Source organism: Triticum aestivum, chromosome 7D (genome assembly GCF_018294505.1).
Source record: "Triticum aestivum cultivar Chinese Spring chromosome 7D, IWGSC CS RefSeq v2.1, whole genome shotgun sequence".
NCBI classification, from domain to species: domain Eukaryota; kingdom Viridiplantae; phylum Streptophyta; class Magnoliopsida; order Poales; family Poaceae; genus Triticum; species Triticum aestivum.
Window position 1 is genome coordinate 308,608,868 of NC_057814.1, and position 12,659 is coordinate 308,621,526.

A 12,659-nucleotide genomic window follows, 5' to 3' on the forward strand; every position below is an offset into this window, starting at 1 on the left:
TTTGGGTCTTGCCTTTTAGGATTCGGATTTGGATTCCTATTAATTTACTTTGCCTTTGCCGAGGAGCAGAAACTGAGCCCTTTGATTTGATCCAGTGAGTGATGTTATGAGCAGAAGCCTTGACAAGTTGAATCCGGTACCGAAACAAGGATGAAATTTTTGAATATATTCTTCTTTCATGTGCTTTACCTTTCCCGTTTTCCGTACCTTTCGTAGTAGTTACACGCCACTAGAAACAGGATTCATGAATTCAAACTAAAAGCAAAGGTATCGCTAAGTCCATTTCAGTGGAAATATAGGGATGAAAGTTTCTCTCCTACTGATTTCGATTGCACATCTAATGAAAATATATGAACATGAATGTTCAAAAGCAAGGCTATACCCTTTGCCGTTACCGAACCAGGGTTAAGTGAGGGTGTTCAAACTTCACGGCCTTCACTATCGGATGTATATGAGTAAAATCAGACATCAGTATCACAACCTAGCATTATCCAGATCTGTCGTTGATCCAGGCGATTTTGGGAAGGACTCGGCATTCTCCCACAAAAGGCCAGGCCTTGAGTTTCTAGCCGACTCATATAAGTCAGGGTGTCAATTTTTTTAGGTGACATATCTTTCTCTCTGATGTTCTCCGTGGTCTCAAAGGATGATCAGTCGGATAGCGACATTGGTAAATAAAAAGAGTTTACACACCTGGTGCATACTTTAGTGCCACTAATTAGCGACTTTTTTTGCCCTTTACCTACACCATGTAGACCGGAGGATTAAATAGAATCCCATTGGTGAATTTCAGACACCTAGGTTATTCAAGAAACTTGGAATACCAACTCCAATGCTTGGTTTGCTGAATCAGCATATGGATTACTTCATTGAATTTCTCGGCCCGAGCTCTTGTGATTGGTCCACTTGGCAGGTGGAGTGGATCCTTAGCAGGTTCATGTGTTCCTTGTTTACGTAGCTCTTCTATTGGATCACGTAGCCCCTCTGTTGGATTACGTTGCTCTGCCCTTGGATTACTTGAGTCATTTCTGGGTTTACTTGCCTGCTCCGCAACATGTTGGTTACTTGATCCATCGCTTTGTTTACTTGAGAGCCCAATACTTATTGGTTGGGAGAATTACCTTCAAAGGAAAATGATCCTCCCACTGGACCGAAAAACCCATATATTCACATGGGAATGGGTGGTGCAAAACAAGCAGGCGGGCCCAACGTTGTTTATCTTTACTGCAATTCTGGTTAGGTAAAAGGAATTCCGCAGCAAGCGGGTACGTGATTAGTTACAACCAACGGAAAGACTTATTGAAATAATAGGGAATTTCCCCATCCAGTCTACTCCTAGGACTGCATCATATGCTCCCAACTCCATGGCCAACAAATCAAACTTCAATCGGTATCCTTGCATCTCCCACTGTACACCAGAACACATCCCATAAAATCGGCCCGAAGAGCATCAAAGAGCGGGCCTACTAAATAGACATAGAGATACATTAGCCGAGTTTTCTTACAACAACTGCTATCACTCTAGCATCGGAATGGCACCTTTTGGAGCACTCTACGGGAACCTTTGTCGTACCCCGATTTGTTGGGGTTGGCACGTACCGACCGACGAGGCCATAGAAGATGAAGGAGAGTGCCGAGAAGATTCCACTTATTCTAGATTAAAAGCAGTTCGGGACCAGGTACGCCGACCACAATATTTGGAGTTTGCAGTAGGTGATCATGCTTGACTTCGGCTTGAATCTACAAAGAGTGTGACGCGTTTTTGAGTGAAGGATTAGGGATAGCTGACCGATACATCAGACCTTTCTTGGCTCATATCCCCCTAGCCCTTACTCCCTTATTTCGGTGGTTGGTCTCTACCTTTTTGTGTCTCTTGGCTAGTTTGTCTTCCTCTTCTTTTTGAGGGTAACGTAGTAAAAATACTTTATTTCAAGGGATTTCCCTTTTCTTTCCAAAGAATTTATGCTTAGTCCAAAATTGGTAAATAACAAATAATATATATATATATATATTATTATTATTTGAAATATGTACCGGTTTCCTGAAACTAACAAATAGAGTTATGGCTTTGATTGACTTACTAGCTTACGGGAACGCTTTGAATCTCAACTTACTTTGAACGAGTGCTTCCTACATAGATTGCTGGAAATAGGAGTGAGCCGGGGCAGAACTTGAAGCACGAGAGAAGGAAAAAGAAGTATAAAGGGGTGCGTAGTTGGTATATGTACGGTATAGACCTTTCTTTGTGAATAGCTAGTTCAGTTACAAGGGTGTATACAAAGGTCTGCTTGTAGGTTGAAAAAGCCTATAGAGACAGCCTAGATAGCCAAGAAGATATACGTATTTCATAGAGCTAGCTAATAAAGCTTTTGTTAACTTCAAATAGGCTATTGAATGCATCGGCAAATAAAGAAGAAGAAAGTGCCAGAGCTAAGAGCTAATATATTCCCAGTCTATGCATGGATAAATGAATGATAAGAGCTATGAGCAGTTTATTAAACTACACTACAGCTAATATATATAAGGACAAATCAACTAGATAAAACCATTGCCTAAGAAACCATTTGTTTAAGCTTATTCGTTCGCGCTAGGCTAAAAAACTAGATAGAAGAACTAGAGGCCGCCAAGGTCTTCAACCATTAGCAGGTAGGATCCTTTGCTTACTACTTGAAGCAGAAACCTAGAATAGGAATTCTTTCTATTCCAAAATCCATCTTCTTTCCGGTCCGCTTCATTCATTCCCTTACTAATAAATCCAATTCATCGCTAATGGCGAAACCAGCCTGTATGTACACCGCACAACTAACCGTTGCTTGGTAGGTTCGATCAGCTCTTCTCAACTTTCCGTCGACATCTACTAAGGCTTCAGCTTAAGTGGGTTCAGTCGCCCCAAATCTGACTCGATCCAGGGTTATATATCATAAAGGGCTTCAACAAGGGGTTTGATTCGTTCTTTGAGCAAAAAGATAAGGTCGGAATACCAGAGTTTATTCTTTGCTTCAAAGAACATAGATTCCTTCTTCAACCCAGGTCATGACCGAGGGCGGGTATCTAACTCGCATATCTAGAGCCTAGCATCTCTCCTAAATGACACCTTCTGTAGAGGCGAGGGTAAATATGTGCATTCATATCGGTCAGGAAACGACAGTGCCTCTTCTTCTTTCCGGGAAGCTATGGGCACCTCACAATTCTTATACGACATTAGTGGAAGCGAACATTCGTAGCATTCATTGTCACCGATCATTGAAAAAAGAAGAAAAAGAAGTCGTACGACAACTTAAGGAATCTTTAGATTTGGCGACTATAGACTCAAAGGGCACAGACAGGCTGGTGGTAATTTTTTTAGCTAACTAAAGTCCAACTTCCTTTGACGAAAGAGGATCAAACGGATCAGCCGATTCAACTTAGCATTACCCGACTCGTAACTTCAAGCACAACCATCCATCTCAATCCAAAATCTCCGATCATCTGTGATCCAAACCCAAACTCTCCTCCGATTTTGGATATATAGATAGTGCCTGCTATCAAACCAACCAAGACAGCAGCAAGTTCCTATCGAGAACAAGACGACAAATCAATATGACCAATTTCTATGATATCTTGGGTGAATACGTGAAAAAGTGTTGCTTAGCTCAGTGAAATGGAATAAGGAATAGAAAGTGTAGTGTGATAAGGGAAGCTGCAAGTCAATTTTGAGGTTTTCAAGCAAGGGCTCAGATAGATATACAAACGAGAAGAATTCACATCAGAACCCTTTCCTGCTTCCCCTTTTTACCCATCGGACTCGAATCACATTTTGATCTCCTACACTTGCTTTCATAGTCCCCCTATGAGCTGCCCGGAATCAATGAAGGAGTTCATTCAGCACCGAGCCGAGCGAGCGTAGATTCAATATGTTGATTGTACTGAACGAAGGATTTGCCTTATCACGAAAGCCACATTCGTTTCATTTGAGGAAGTCACACGTCCTGTTCCCTATAAATAAGGAGATTCATTCTTTTTTTTCAGAAATGCCCTCTTCTTCCTCCTCAAGCCCCTATCACAAGACCAATCGGATCTCATCCTGCAGAAGACTCAGAGCGGATCTATCTAATGGCATGGCTGGCTACTGGATGTGATCTATTCTCGTGCCACATCACTTTCTTTCTTCTCCCTCCATTTTCTTCACTACTACCGCTTCTACACATAAATCAAAGAAGCATTGTGCAATAGTGGCATTTCATTAATGGCTAAAATGTTCTTAGTGAAAGGGTTGCCGCAAAACCGGCAAACTCAGAGCAGTCTCTGAAAGTGAATAGGAGCATAGCGGCATCATCCAAGCCAAACACGTCTCCTTAGTCAAGGGTCTTCTCGCGCAAACAAGATCAAAAACATAACAACTGATTTTGATTAATGCATGTCAACCGCCCGCTCTCAATAAAACAAGTGACTCTCTCTCACAAGACAGAGAAAGATTACCGATTCATCCAGTCCAATTTGATCAGAAGTGAGTTCATTGTTGTTGTATAGTGAAACCTTTCCTTGACAAAACCATTCTCAGCTAATAGAAGCCGAGCTATCTATCCAGATCAGGGTTGAACGAAGCGAATGGAAAAGCCAAAGAAAACATCAATCCATTGCGATTAGAAACCAGTGACTCTACAGCCAGGGCTCGAAGGCGATGTACGATAGAAATAATGGGGAGTTAGGGCTTCGGTTTCCTCTGTAGCCAGTTTCAATTCCAAATCATTTGCCGACATGCAGACTCACTTCTCTTTTATGGGATGATTTTTATTATCCAAGTTGTCTATTTACGTGGGTGAATCAACTACAACAAGTCAGGCCAGAGCTTGTGGTAGAAGATTGGGCTCTGCTACGCAGATCCACTCAACTAGGAAAGAAGTACGCATTACTGACTGACTGTTTGAACGATCCTAGTTACTAGTAGCTAATCAAGTCATAGTAGGGTGTCCGAGAAGCTTCTTGCCGGTGCCCTCAAAAGCAATGCACAGACTCTACTAACCCACGCGTTTTCCACCTACGGAGGGAGAAATCATCAAAATATCCTCATCCCCTGAAAGGGAACCCGAAAACAGGACGAGAGTGGATAGGGTGACTAAGGAGGCCGTAAAAATTAGTAGTGCATTTTTGAAAGATAAGATTACAAAAAGGCGAGAGCAGCATAATTATTAGTTAGGGGTAACAGGGGACGGGCCCATATAGAAAGTCAATCCTTCTTTTTCCGGTATGCCGCTCCGCAAGCAAGGAGTGCCACGCACGAGCGGAGCGAAAACTAAGCAAGGGGAATTCGTCATTCCATGGAAAGCATGTGCACGATGGCTATTCATTTAAGTCTTCGGGTAGCACCACCAGATCTTCAACAAGGTGGTAATTCTCCTATTTCGTATGTACATGTTCCTGCGGCTTGGATGAGTATAGTTATTTATATCGCGATAGCTATAAATAGTTCGTTGTTCCCATTAACAAAACGTCCCCTTTTTCTTCGCTCTTCCGGAACCGGTACATAAATTGGTGCTTTTTCTACTTTGTTTATGTTAGTGACTGGGGGGTTTCGGTGAAAGCCTATGTGGGGTACCTTTCGAGTGTGGGATGCTCATTTAACTTCTCTATTCATCTTGTTCCTTATTTACCTGGGTGCACTGCGTTTTCAAAAGCTTCCTGTCGAACCAGCTCCTATTTTAATCCGTGTTGGATCGATCGATATACCAATAATAAAGTCTCCAGTCAACTCGTGGAATACATCGCATCAACCTGGGAGCATTAGCCGATCTGGTAAATCAAGACATGTTCCTATGCCCATTCCAATCTTGTCTAACTTCACTAACTTCCCCTTCTCTACCCGTATCTTGTTTGTTCTGGAAACATGTCTTCCTATTCCATCTTTTCCCGAATCTCCCTTGATGGAAGAAATAGAAGCTCGAGAAGGAATACCACTAAAAACCTAGTTTGCTCTCAAATAAAAAACCTAGTTCACTCTCTAAAGCATCCATGGCTGAATGGTGAAAGCGCCCACCAACCTAGAAAGGCAAAATGGGTCAAAAAGTAGGTTCGATTCTTGCCAGATGCACTGCCTCTTAAAGACAGAAACAGAGGAGGGAAAGAAGGTAGTATAGGGAACTTGCTTTTGGATTCTTATCGAAGTGAATCCCTCTAACACTTTTGTTAGTGTTTTATGAAAAAATCTTTTACAGACACAACAAGTGTGAAAATCCCTAGTCACTAGGCAAGAAAGCTCGATGGGAACAAAAAGGATACAATTAATTCAGAATAAAAAATGTACAATTTCAAAGGAAAGAAGGAATGGCAAGTTTCCCTCCATTGAACATCAATCAATCTAGAAATAGGTAAAGGAAGGCATATCACAGGGGTATTTTTATTTTTTTATTCACTTCCGTGGGGTTCTAAATTGAAAACATGAACACAAACAAAATCGTATTGAAATTACATAAAGAAAGAAAAGGCAGGAGTAGCTCTTGGTTTAAAGAAAAGGGAGGAGATGGATCGAATTCAGTCTTTTTTCCTTTCTTTGATGATCTTCAACACATCTATTTGAATTCCCTGCGAGTGAAGGATTCCTCGTATGGAGGAAAACCTCTTGAGATCTATCTGATCTTATTTTTGTATTTCAAACATGGGACCTACCTTTTTAATGGGACATCCCGGCAATAGGCCTACTCATGCATGTGGCCAAGTACTCGATCAATCCTCGGTGCGAAGGGATGAACGAATTCTCGAGGTCTGGTTCATTGAGGTAAACATCACATGAAACCTTTAGCACTTCCGTTCGATATTGTATAGAGTATGGCTGGAAGGTCGGCCTTGCTAGTCTTGTCAATCGGCCCTGACTCGTCTTCTCCTTGGTACCTACCGCTATTGAACTTCGGTACCTATATTCCTGAAACAAGTTCATGAAGACATTCTATTTTGGAATAAGATCGGACATTTCCACATTAAGGTGAAATTACATATGAGGAAAATAATCCTGGAATACGAAAGCTGCCCTTGTGTGGTAGAACCAGGTCTTCCACCGGGCGGTCAGCTAAGTACTAAAGCCCCTATCTTGATATAGAATAGAAGTGAGTTCACACTAAAAATAGAAGAAGCCCTATGATTTTTTAGCCCTGCTATCAATCACTTCGGTAAAGGGATCGACAAATTATGGTCTGAAATAGAGATTTGAGAGTCCCTCGTGTGAGTACGTGTCGAAGAGCAAGGAGTCAAAGTGCGTTCATCTTTCTTTCTACTAGTTTTTTCCTGCTAATAGTGATTAGTGAGTGCCCCATACATAGTCAATGTCCACCCGTGTTCACATCTAGTCTTCTCTGTACAAAAGTGCAGATTCTAGCTCTATGCTATGTATGGTAGTCGTTTGACTCGGGAATCCCTGATAAAAGCTTTTAGTCCGTGCCTGGCAGTTTCAGCCATGGTCCAGTCCAGCAGCCTCTTTTCGATCCAAGAGTCGCATGAGAAGAAAGCATCCAGTTAGCTTCAGTTAGTGTTAGTTAAATAGAACGGGAACCTCATAACTATGCCAAGCCTGATCTTGGTTCCAATGCTGCAGAGAAAGGTTATGGGTAAAAAGAAGGTCTTTATCCTGGTGCTGCGGAGACCGGTGTTGCTGATCGAACTCATTTTCTTTCGAGGAGATCGAAAATCTTTGCATTTCTGCGAAACGAATTTACATATTTATTGCGAGGGGCTTTGAAAAGCGAAAGGATGAAGACTGATTTAGATCCTCTGAAAGCACAGGAAGTATGCCTTTTGAGCTTTTTCTCCACGCACCTCTGAGCCTCCTGTTGGAATGGTCCTAGGAAAGACTATGTACAAGAAATCATTCTCACAGCCAACTTTCCTTCTTCTAAGCAAATAAATGTAGTATTTAGTCCAACCAATCATTGGTGAATCTATGTCTTTCGTGAAAAGTGGAGTATTTGTGCCCAAGATCTTTCTATTCCCTTTAGTAGGTGCACACATCTCGTATGGTAAATATACCTTTGTGCCCTATAAGGTAAGATTGATTGACGGAGTCAAGAGATGGACATCTTGGTTTAGCAGCGGCTGCCTATCCTTTTCTTTTGTAAAAGGTATGATGTAGAGTGTGATTCTGATCCCGTGATTGGGTGCTTGGCGTAGAATGAGTGGAGCATACTAGGAATGCCGAATGCTCGCTCAGTGAGGGAGCTCTCACTACAAAAAAAGACACATCCATGACATTTTGGGCCGAACGAATTTTTTTCTGTCATACTTATGACACTTCTATGACGATAATTGTGACAAAACCCGGTATCATCATAGATGTGGTGGGGTCCTACTTCTATGACAAAAAATCATGACAGAAAATGGGCTTTTCATCTTGGGCAGGCCGAAGACGCAGCTGCATGACATTCTTTGGGCCGTCCATGACGGAAAAAACCGTGGTAGAAGCGAGGGCGAGGAAAATATCGGGGTGTTCCCGGTTACGGTGGGTGGTCGGGGCCGAGCGATGCGCGTTCTTCTCATACACGCACGCGCGTGGGTGCGAGGCGTTGGGCTCTAACTGAACCCGAGTGAGGCGTTGGCTCAAACTAAACCCGAGTGATTGCACTGCAGGCTAAGCGTTACTGAACCCGAGCGATCGATCGATGGCTGTTAACTGAACCCGATCGAGCGATTCCTTCGCTACTGCTGCTAACTAAAGCCGATCGATGTTGCCTCTGGATGAACACTGAGCGTTGCTGGGGGGTTTGGATGAACAGTTCCCGGTGGGGGTGGATGAACAGGACCCCATGGTGTTGCCTCTGGATGAACAGGACCCCGATCGATCGAGCCGGTTGGAGCTGGATGAACAGGACCCCGTGGAGGGCTGGATGAACAGGACCACCCCGTGGAGGGCGGGATGAACAGTAGATGGTGGAGGGCTGGATGAACAATAGCTCGTGGAGGCTGGAGGGGGTCGACGGTGGAGATGAACAGTATCCCGTGGAGTCCCGTTTTGCGGTACGCCACACCCCTCCCGATGAACAGGACCCCCCGTTTTGACCATAGCGCTCCAACACAAGTCCGTTTCCTCCGTTTTGCGGTACGCCACACCCCTCCGATCAACAGGACCCCCGTTTCGACCGTAGGACGTCCGTTTCCTCCATTTTGCGGTACGCCAGACCCCTCCAAATGAATAGGATCCCGTTTCGAATGTGGCCGATCGAACACAAGGCCGTTTCCTCCGTTCTGCGGTACACTAGGCCTCGTTTCCATTGGCTGTTCCATCCAAGCCGGTTGGCTCCCATGCGTTCCGTTGCCTCCCGATGAACATGACGCATTTCGTTGGCTCCCCATGAACACGACGACGACGCAGTTTCTCTGTTCCGACCCAGCCATGTACACGAGCCCTGGCCGTACGTATGCGCGAGTAGGCATTCGAGACCCTGCCCGTATGTACGTACGTGGCCATATTTTCTTTCTTGCACACTGGCCGATGTACGTACGTGTACAAGTTACGTGCGCGCCTCTACTATGACACGTGTGCGCCTCTACATCGACCAGTATGTACGTACACATTCGCGACCAGAATGACAACGCTACGTACACTTCGACCAGGTGGGTCCCGACTGTCAGGCACTTCCTTGACTGCGAAGATGTAGCTGGTCGGTCCCAGCAGTCAGGGGGCGAATCGTTTTTTTCAGACGCACTTCCTTGCATGTGAATATGTAGCTGGTAGGTCCCAGCAGTCAGGGGGAAACGTTTTTTTCACGAAATACAGTTGCCCGTCCGATGGGTCCCTGCTGTCAGGTGGAGGAATAATTATTTTGCGCATAATAAGGAGGCACTTCCTTGCGGCCGCCGTGGACCCAGCTGTCAGCCTCTCCACGTACAGTACTCTTTCGATGGAAGTCGTTCCTTGACCACGTTGACCACACCGCGCCGAGAGCACCAGGGCGGTGGACGACGGCGAGGCCTAGGAAGGGGACGACGCGCAGCCGGGGAAGACGTGGCAGTGGAAGCCCGCGCGAAGAGGAGTACGAGGGTTCACTGGTTCGGCTGTGGTGTGAGGCTGCCGTTGCCGCAGGGCCTGGCCAGCGGTGGGAATAGTAGGGGGCGGTGAGGCCTCTGCAACAGCACAGCCGGCCACGGGAGGAAAGAGCATGTGGCACGACCGGCGCTGCTTTAGGCGGCTGGAGCAAGAAGACCAGAGGTTGAAGAAGCACTACGGTCGTTGGATGGACATCGTACGATCATTGGAGCTAGAATCGTTCATATTGACTAAGTTGACAAAGCACTCTGTCCCCGTCAACTTAGTAGGCCCACAAGTCAGCCTCCCACCAAGGTGGGTCCCAACTAGCAGGGGGAGTATTTATTTTTTTGTGCGTAATAAGGAGGCACCTCCGGTGGGTCCGAGCTGACAGCGGGGGGAACATTTTTTTCACGAAATACGTTGGCCCGTCCAGTGGGTCCCAGTAGTCAGGGGGAATCGTTTTTTTCGCCAAATACGGTGGCCCGTCTGGTGGGTCCCTGCTGTCAGGTGGAGGAATAATTATTTTCCGCGTAATAAGGACGCACTTCCTTGCGGCTGCCGTGGACCCAGCTGTCAGCCTCTCCACGTACAGTACTCTTCCGATGGAAGTCGTTCCTTGACCACGTTGACCACGCCGCGCCAAGAACACTAGGGCGGTGGACAACGGTGAGGCCTGGGAAGGGGACGAAGCGGAGCCGGGGAAGACGCGGCAGTGGATGCCCACGCGGAGAGGAGTACGAGGGTTCACTGATTCGGTTGCGGTGTGAGGCTGTCGTCGCCGCAGAATAACAGGGGATGTGTGTGAGTGGAGGGATGCCCTGGCCAGCGGTGGGAGTAGTAGGGGGTGGTGAGGCCTGCGCGGCAGCACAGCCGGCCACGGGAGGCAGGAGCAGGCGGCACGACTGGCGCTGCTTTGGGCGGCTGGAGCAAGAAGACCAGAGGTTGAAGAAGCACGACGGCCATTGGATGGACATCGTACGGTCACTGCAGCTAGAATCATTTATATTAACTAAGTTCACAAAGCCCTTGGTACGCGTCAACTTAGTAGGCCCACAGGTCAGCTTCCGAAACGGTGCACCCCAGATGTCAGGGGGAGGAATCATTTTTTGGGCGGGTGAAGCTAGAATATCCGAGATTGAAGAAGAAGCACAGCATCCGTTGGATGGACATCCAATGGCCACTGCTGCTAGAACCGTGTGTTGACTATAAGTTGACAAAGCCTTGCATACGCGTCAACTCTCTTTTTTTGAGGGGACGCATCAACTTAGTAAGGCCAGAAGTGTGTGGCAGAGAACTTATAGCCCATTTGAGATTTGTAAGAATGTGCAGCCAATTTTTGAATTCTAATGGAATTTACTACAACCCATTTACAGTTTGTTAAAAGTACATCCCATTTCAACCAACCGTTAAAAACAGAATTCAATAAAATTTCCCACATTTTGATGGGATCCGAAATATTTTTATCCCAAAATTTCTAGTCAGATTAAATACAATTTCAATATAAATTTATATTACGTAAAAATCCAACGAAACATTGCGCTCGCAACAATTAATGAAATTAAAATTTTCAATATCCAAAAATAATATTTTATAAAGTAATTACACGTTTGGCGCATTTTTTATAGTTACTGCCCAGTTTTTATAATTACATCCCGTTTATTATTTCTTAAAGCCCATTTTGTTGTTATGCCTAATGCATCCCTCCTAGGAAAGATTTCAGCCCAGCGGGGCGGAGAATAACAACTTGGCCGTGCCTGGGTATTCCTAGAAAAAAGTATAGCTAGGCTAGCCATTTTCAGCTTGAAAAAAATTAATATCTAGGCTGGATATCTGGCCTGGGCTGGACGGGCCACAGCCCGCCCAGTTAATAGCTGCAGCGATGTTTTCGTTGTTGTTCAGAGGAGAAAAATTAATATCTGGGCTAAACATCGCTCAAGAAAAACTCTGCAGTGCTCACACCTCAAAAACACAAATATTGCTCGAGCTGCTTGGTCCCAGCTATTGGCCGCTTCTTGTGCAATCCTCTCGTTTATTGACTACATAGGTTGACAATGGTGTGGGACCGTGATGTCAGGAAACCAGGAGGAAGAAAAAAATTATAGTTTTATATACTAATAAGGAGGCACTTGCGTACGTGCGGCTATGGCCCTGGTGCGTCCCCACTATCATCCTCTCCAAGTAAAGTCATCTCCTCATCCTCATGTCCCTTGACCATGTTGACAACGCAAGACAGCGGTGCCACGGCGAGCGCAACAACTCGAAGGACGACGGAGAGGGCCTCGCGGGCCCTACGGATGGTCTGATACAGCGCCCGCTGCTCATTCGGGAAGCCAGGATCATAGGGCCACATGTCCGCGATGGCATTGTCATTCGCTTGTTCACCGGTGCTCGTTGAGGAGACGGAGGTTGCAGCACAGGTCCTCCTGCGCTGGTAGCTCTTCCGCCATTAGGGGTCGAAGTGCCGCCGCACCTGCTCTATGGTGAACACGACATGAACCGGCTTGGATAGTGGCACCGGCTCCTGATCGGAAGCTACGTCCATCGTCTGATTGTCGTCGCTCAGCTCGGCGAGGTAGCTGGCGAGCCAGCATGTCCGGCTGCTGGACCGACCCACTGCCAAGCACGAGTCTGACTGCCCTGGCCCACACTACTAGGAAATGGGCTATAGATG

The 12,659-nt window shown here is 45.8% G+C and overlaps 1 pseudogene; it reads left to right on the forward strand.

Annotated features, from left to right (window-relative positions):
- The first annotated feature begins 5,297 nt into the window (after nucleotides 1-5,297).
- On the forward strand, nucleotides 5,298-5,945 carry LOC123171080 (putative cytochrome c biosynthesis ccmC-like mitochondrial protein; annotated as a pseudogene).
- Nucleotides 5,946-12,659: the final 6,714 nt, after the last annotated feature.